Source organism: Dermacentor andersoni, unplaced genomic scaffold, assembly GCF_023375885.2.
Source record: "Dermacentor andersoni unplaced genomic scaffold, qqDerAnde1_hic_scaffold ctg00000663.1, whole genome shotgun sequence".
Taxonomy (NCBI): Eukaryota; Metazoa; Arthropoda; class Arachnida; order Ixodida; family Ixodidae; genus Dermacentor; species Dermacentor andersoni.
In genome coordinates, this window is record NW_027315345.1 from 2,501 (window position 1) to 9,373 (window position 6,873).

The following is a 6,873-nucleotide window of genomic DNA, read 5'->3' on the forward strand; positions in this document are numbered from 1 at the left end:
CGGGGGCCACCCTTCTCCTCCCCGCTCCTCGCAAGAATCTGCCGATTCCCATTCCTGCGACGAAGCCCGGAAGGGCGCCCACACAACTGCGGTGACGTGAACGAGCGACCAGCTCTGGAGCTCGACGTACTTCGAAGGCAAACAGCGCAAATTGCGATCGCGCTGGCTTTGCGCACGGCGCGGGAATCGGCCGGCGTTTCATTCCCACGTTTTCCGTGCACGCAAGCGTGCGCTTCCGACTCTCTCGCAAACGTGCGCGCTACATGGCAACAGACGTTCGCGCCTCGTGCTTGGACCGCTCTTTCCCTGCAGGTATCCGACTCCATCCTGCGGCGGTCTTGCTAGAGGCGCGCACTCGTCACGCTGCAGTAGTAATGCCTCGTTTCCGTCTTTTCGAAGAATTGGCACAACGGTTTGCCACCGTCTCCCTCTCGTGAGGCCGCTGGCGCGTGGCTTTAGCGCTCAACGTACTGTCCATGATGCCGACGCGGTCAAAACGAGTCGACGGACGCACGTTCCCTGTGCGCCGAAGTCTCTCTTGATATGTGATCCGACCCTCAGACAGACGAAGCCAAGGGAAGACCCAAGGCCGCAATGTGCGTTCAAAGAATCAGTGCTCAGTGTGTCCTGCAATTCACACCAAGTCTCGCAGCTGGCTGCGTTCTTCATCGACCCGAGAACCGAGTGATCCACCGCTTAGAGTCGTGAAAAATAGTTTGTTCAATTCAGTACAGTACAACCAGGGTTTTAGGCACGTGGCGTCTCCCTGTGTGTGGTTTCGAAGAGCGCCTTTCGGCGTGCGCTCCTCCAGTCTCGCTCTTTCGGCGGCCGCGTCTCAGCAGCTGAAAGCCTAATGGCACTCCACTCCTGCTACTCGCGCGTGTGTTTTGCGCCCACGCCTTCCTCGCTTGCCCTCGAGGTAGCTTATGCCGTTTGCGCGCACTCGAAGCCGGTTTTACCTGCCATCCAACCACCGGACCCGTGTGTCTCGTGTGCACGTTCACATCGCTCCACTAAAAATTGCAAAGAGCGACAGAGCCATGATTAGGGCTAAGCCGCTGTGGAGTCTTTAACGGCTACACGGCCACGGGCAGGGCTTCACCCCCATCGACGTGCTTCGCTTCAGTCAGCAGTAGGTTCATAGAAGGGCCTCAAACACACACACACTTTCGCATCGGCAGATCGCCGCAGCATAACCGCTGTTGATCCAACAGCCTACTTGAGACGAAAGACAAGAGCCCGGCGCGCGTACTCGCGCAGCTCTCCAAAACCACTCGGCCAGTGCCAGGGACGGCTCCCTGCGCCGGCGCCACAACAAGTCTACTTGAGGCGGAAGACGAAGCCAGCAAGGGCCTGGCCGCAAGTGCGTTCGAATCCGGGACTACAGTCCCTCGTCTGTCCGTACTTCCTCTTTCGACGTGCGGCGCCTTCCCAAAGCGCACAAGTCCGCTAACCGCAGAACGCTTCCGACGTAGCAAAGCCGCGTTTCCTTCGGTACTTCGCAGCAACGCCGCCTTTCCCTCGGCGGCGGGCGAATAGCCTGCAGACGTCGTCGCATTAAACCGCGATCTCGACACCTCGCGCGTCACGAGCAGGAGCCGACCGGCAGCCTCCGGCCCTTTCGGACTCGGTGGCATTTGCCGCGGAGGACGGGAGAGCACTTTAGGCCACGGTTCCTTCCGTACTTGGCAGCCGCACCCTCATACCGACAGTTCCATGACCGACCGAGCGCCACACCGTTCCTTTAGTACTTGGGCGGCAACAAAGTCGGGTCGTTACTCCATACTCGCCGCAGGAAGCGACCGGCAGCCGCCAGACTTTTCAGACTCGGCAGCGTTTGCCGCGGAGGACGGGAGAGCGCTCGCACCACGGTTCCGTGTGTGTACTAAGCGGCAGCGGCATTAGCTCTCGACCGTCAGTTCCTTGACCGACCGCACGCTTCGCCGTTCCCCTCGTACTGGGCAAAGCAGCAGGTCGGGTCGTCTTACTCCCATTCCGCGCAAGAGCGCCAAAGCGGACAGAAAGCCCACCCAGTGTGCGTTACGCCGTTTCTACCCGCGGGCGCGGCCAAGCCAACCGTCCAAGGTTGCAGCCGGCGTCCACTGGGCGCAACAAATTTGGCACGGGGCGCCCCTCAAAATTCAGGCAGTCCCCGGCATGTTCGGGTATAGCCGTCCCCGCGTCCAAGCGGGGCCAGCGGCGGAAAGCGTCGGGCGCAGCGAGCTGCTTCACCCACACGGGGTAGAAACAATGGCGCTCGCCACCCTTCACAATCCGGTAATGATCCTTCCGCAGGTTCACCTACGGAAACCTTGTTACGACTTTTACTTCCTCTAAATGATCAAGTTTGGTCATCTTTCCAACAGACCGGCGCAACCGAAAGGCCGCGCCGGACATCGGTCCGAAGACCTCACTAAATCATTCAATCGGTAGTAGCGACGGGCGGTGTGTACAAAGGGCAGGGACGTAATCAACGCGAGCTTATGACTCGCGCTTACTGGGAATTCCTCGTTCAAGGGGAACAATTGCAAGCCCCTATCCCAATCACGAAAGAAGTTCCACGGGTTACCCAGTCTTTTCAGACAGGGATAAAGACACGCTGCTTCCTTCAGTGTAGCGCGCGTGCGGCCCCGGACATCTAAGGGCATCACAGACCTGTTATTGCTCTGTTTCGTGCGGCTAGGAGCCGCTTGTCCCTCTAAGAAGGTTGTAAGGTGCTGGGAACCCCGCACCTATTTAATAGGCTAGAGTCTCGTTCGTTATCGGAATTAACCAGACAAATCGCTCCACCAACTAAGAACGGCCATGCACCACCATCCACCGAATCAAGAAAGAGCTCTCAATCTGTCAATCCTCCCAGTGTCCGGGCCGGGTAAGTTTTCCCGTGTTGAGTCAAATTAAGCCGCAGGCTCCACTCCTGGTGGTGCCCTTCCGTCAATTCCTTTAAGTTTCAGCTTTGCAACCATACTTCCCCCGGAACCCAAACACTTTGGTTTCCCGGAAGCTGCCCGCCGAGTCATTTGAGTAACTCAGGCGGATCGCTGGTTGGCATCGTTTATGGTCAGAACTAGGGCGGTATCTGATCGCCTTCGAACCTCTGACTTTCGTTCTTGATCAAAGAAAACATTCTTGGCAAATGCTTTCGCAGTAGTTCGTCTTGCGACGGTCCAAGAATTTCACCTCTAGCGCCGCAATACGAATGCCCCCGTCTGTCCCTCTTAATCATTACCTCGTATTCCAAAAACCAACAGAACAGAAACGAGGTCTTGTTCTATTATTCCATGCAAGTTTATTCAGGCGAACACGCGAGACAGATCTCTAATTTTTTCAAAGTAAAAGCACCGGCCTTCTCGAGGCACACAATGAAGTGCACCAAGAAAGGACCGGCATGATGTTCAGTCCGAGCCGTCGCATCGGGTAGATGCACTACTCGTCTGGAACTGAGATCCAACTACGAGCTTTTTAACCGCAGCAGCTTAGTATACGCTATTGGAGCTGGAATTACCGCGGCTGCTGGCACCAGACTTGCCCTCCAATTGATCCTCGTTAAAGGATTTAGAGTGTACTCATTTCAATTACGGGGCCTCAAAAGAGTCCCGTATTGTTATTTTTCGTCACTACCTCCCCGTGCCGGGAGTGGGTAATTTGCGCGCCTGCTGCCTTCCTTGGATGTGGTAGCCGTTTCTCAGGCTCCCTCTCCGGAATCGAACCCTGATTCTCCGTTACCCGTAACAACCATGGTAAGCAAGTAACCTACCATCGAAAGTTGATAAGGCAGACACTTGAAAGAAACGTCGCCGGCTCGTGGCCATGCGATCAGCACAAGTTATCCAGAGTCACCACACAATACGGGCCGAAACCCGATCGATCTTGGTCTAATAAAAGCACCCGTCGCCCAAAGGGCTTCAGGCTCACTGCATGTATTAGCTCTAGAATTGCCACAGTTATCCAAGTAGGAAGAAACGATCTAAGGAACCATAACTGATTTAATGAGCCATTCGCGGTTTCGCCTTATTTCGGCATGTACTTAGACATGCATGGCTTAATCTTTGAGACAAGCATATGATTACTGGCAGGATCAACCAGGTAATCGTTCAACTGCGCGTCCAGCCTTTCAAGCAGGCCGGACGCCGTTTTTGCGATGCCGAGGCCACCTTCAGGCGCCCCAACACGCTTCGTTCTCGCAAAGGGTAGCACTTTGCACAGTCCGAGACGACGGCGTTCGAGCTCGCAACGGCGCCCTCCCCGCAGGGCCGGGTATCGCCACGCGGCAAGAAGCACGCAACATTCTCGATAGACCGGTTGTGTCGACTCGATCGCGGCTTGCGGTTTCTCTCGAGCCCGCAGCACTGGTGGACCGACCGACACTTGCAACGTAGCCGAGACGGCAAAGCCGCTAGGCGACGGGTCACGCCCGCGCCTTCGGCGCTTTCGTATTTGATTCGTCCGAGGACGATGCGGAACACACTTCGATATCGTGGAAAAAGCGTCGTCCGACAACCAGCCCCCTAACGCATCAAGCGGATGAGGCTGCAGACGTCAGCTGTGGGATCCACGGGAGCGATACCGGGGACACGCTTGACGGGCACGAAGCCCGCCGCATATCAAACACCCAGGTCGCTTTGGGGGCGACTGCTCTCTGGGACCCCCATATAATAGCAGCGATAAGTACCCAGGACCTCCATGGGGCCGTACTCGTGCCACTTTCGACGAGCGTTTGGCGAAAATCGTGCCGCCTCGTAACGCCGCGAGCAAGATTGAAAGCTTACGTCGGCAGCACAATGCCGAAGTCGTGAAAGCGCAGCGCGTCCACCGAATGCGCGGAAACGGCAATTTCTCGCCAATGGCCAGTACGGTTTCCTGCACAATTGCCTGTCTGTCGCCCTACGGGGCCCCCGGCCGATCGATTCGAGGCACGCTAGCACGGCCCCTTCGCATTTCCGAGCACGAGTGCGAACAGTGCGGGCGGCGTGCTCGACGCCCCGGCTGACGTCGTTTCGGACTTTGTCTCTTCGCGTGCTCGCGGCAACGCCGCGGCCAACGACGACGTCTGCGCGGTTCTTTGCCGGTTCCCGGCGTGCTACAGTGCAGCCCTCTGCAGGGTGACACCGGCTCCGTCGTGGCCGTGCGGCGGCTTGTACGCAAAAGTTGCGTCAAAGGCGTCGCGCCTCGCGCCGCCCCGGCACACGCGGTTTCGGACTTTGTCTCTTCCAAGCGCTCGCGTAGTCGTGGGCACGATTGTCGACGTCGCAACGGTGCGCGGACACCGCGACGAGCACGCGCAAGACGAAAATCGCACTACGGTACAATGTCGGCCGGGGCGTACGGCCCCTTACAGTAGCAGCGATAAGTGCCCAGACCTCCATTGGGGCCGTACTCGTGCGACGCGGGCGGCGTACTGCGCCGAGCCGAGCGCCAATATTTGGCTTTTGCAGGGCGGATTCGAGCTCTGGCGATCGCCGCGGTACCGCCGCTCACCGATTCAAGGCCACGCTAGCGCGGCCCCTTCGCCATTTCCGAGCACGCGTGCGAACAGTGCGGGCGGCGTGCTCGACGCCCGGCTGACGTCGTTTCGGACTTTGTCTCTTCGCGTGCTCGCGGCAACGCCGCGGCCAACGACGACGTCTGCGCGGTTCTTTGCCGGTTCCCGGCGTGCTACAGTGCAGCCCTCTGCAGGGTGACACCGGCTCCGTCGTGGCCGTGCGGCGGCTTGTACGCAAAAGTTGCGTCAAAGGCGTCGCGCTCGCGCCGCCCCGGCACACGCGGTTTCGGACTTTGTCTCTTCCAGCGCTCGCGTAGTCGTGGGCACGATTGTCGACGTCGCAACGGTGCGCGGACACCGCCACGAGCACGCGCAAGACGAAAATCGCACTACGGTACAATGTCGGCCGGGCCGTACGGCCCCTACAGTAGCAGCGATAAGTGCCCAGACCTCCATGGGGCCGTACTCGTGCGACGCGGCGGCGTACTGCGCCGAGCCGAGCGCCAATATTTGGCTTTTGCAGGGCGGATTCGAGCTCTGGCGATCGCCGCGGTACCGCCGCTCACCGATTCAAGGCACGCTAGCGCGGCCCCTTCGCCATTTCCGAGCACGCGTGCGAACAGTGCGGGCGGCGTGCTCGACGCCCCGGCTGACGTCGTTTCGGACTTTGTCTCTTCGCGTGCTCGCGGCAACGCCGCGGCCAACGACGACGTCTGCGCGGTTCTTTGCCGGTTCCCGGCGTGCTATAGTGCAGCCCTCTGCAGGGCGACACCGGCTCCGTCGTGTCCGTGCGGCGGCTTGTACGCAAAAGTTGCGTCAAAGGCGTCGCGCTCGCGCCGCCCCGGCACACGCGGTTTCGGACTTTGTCTCTTCCAGCGCTCGCAACCATGTCGGGGCCGACGCCGACGACTGCGTGGTGTTTCAACGATTGCCGGCGTGACACAATGCAGCTGCGTGCGGGATGCCAGCGATTCCGTCGTGTCCGTGCGGCGGCTTGTACGCAAAAGTTGTGTCAAAGGCGTCGCGCTCGCGCCGCCCCGGCACACGCGGTTTCGGACTTTGTCTCTTCCAGCGCTCGCGTAGTCGTGGGCACGATTGTCGACGTCGGAACGGTGCGCGGACACCGCCACGAGCACGCGCAAGACGAAAATCGCACTACGGTACAATGTCGGCCGGGGCCGTACGGCCCCTTACAGTAGCAGCGATAAGTGCCCAGACCTCCATGGGGCCGTACTCGTGCGACGCGGCGGCGTACTGCGCCGAGCCGAGCGCCAATATTTGGCTTTTGCAGGGCGGATTCGAGCTCTGGCTATCGCCGCGGTACCGCCGCTCACCGATTCAAGGCACGCTAGCGCGGCCCCTTCGCCATTTCCGAGCACGCGTGCGAACAG

At 59.4% G+C, this 6,873-nt stretch overlaps 2 non-coding genes across 2 annotated transcripts; both read right to left on the reverse strand.

Moving 5' to 3' along the window:
* Nucleotides 1–551: 551 nt before the first annotated feature.
* Nucleotides 552–704, reverse strand: LOC140214817 (5.8S ribosomal RNA). Its single transcript, XR_011891746.1, has one exon. It is a non-coding gene; the product is annotated as a 5.8S ribosomal RNA (ribosomal RNA).
* Nucleotides 705–2,278: 1,574 nt separating this feature from the next.
* LOC140214818 (small subunit ribosomal RNA) lies at nt 2,279–4,089 on the reverse strand. The gene has a single exon (XR_011891747.1). It is a non-coding gene; the product is annotated as a small subunit ribosomal RNA (ribosomal RNA).
* Between the last annotated feature and the right edge of the window lie 2,784 nt (nt 4,090–6,873).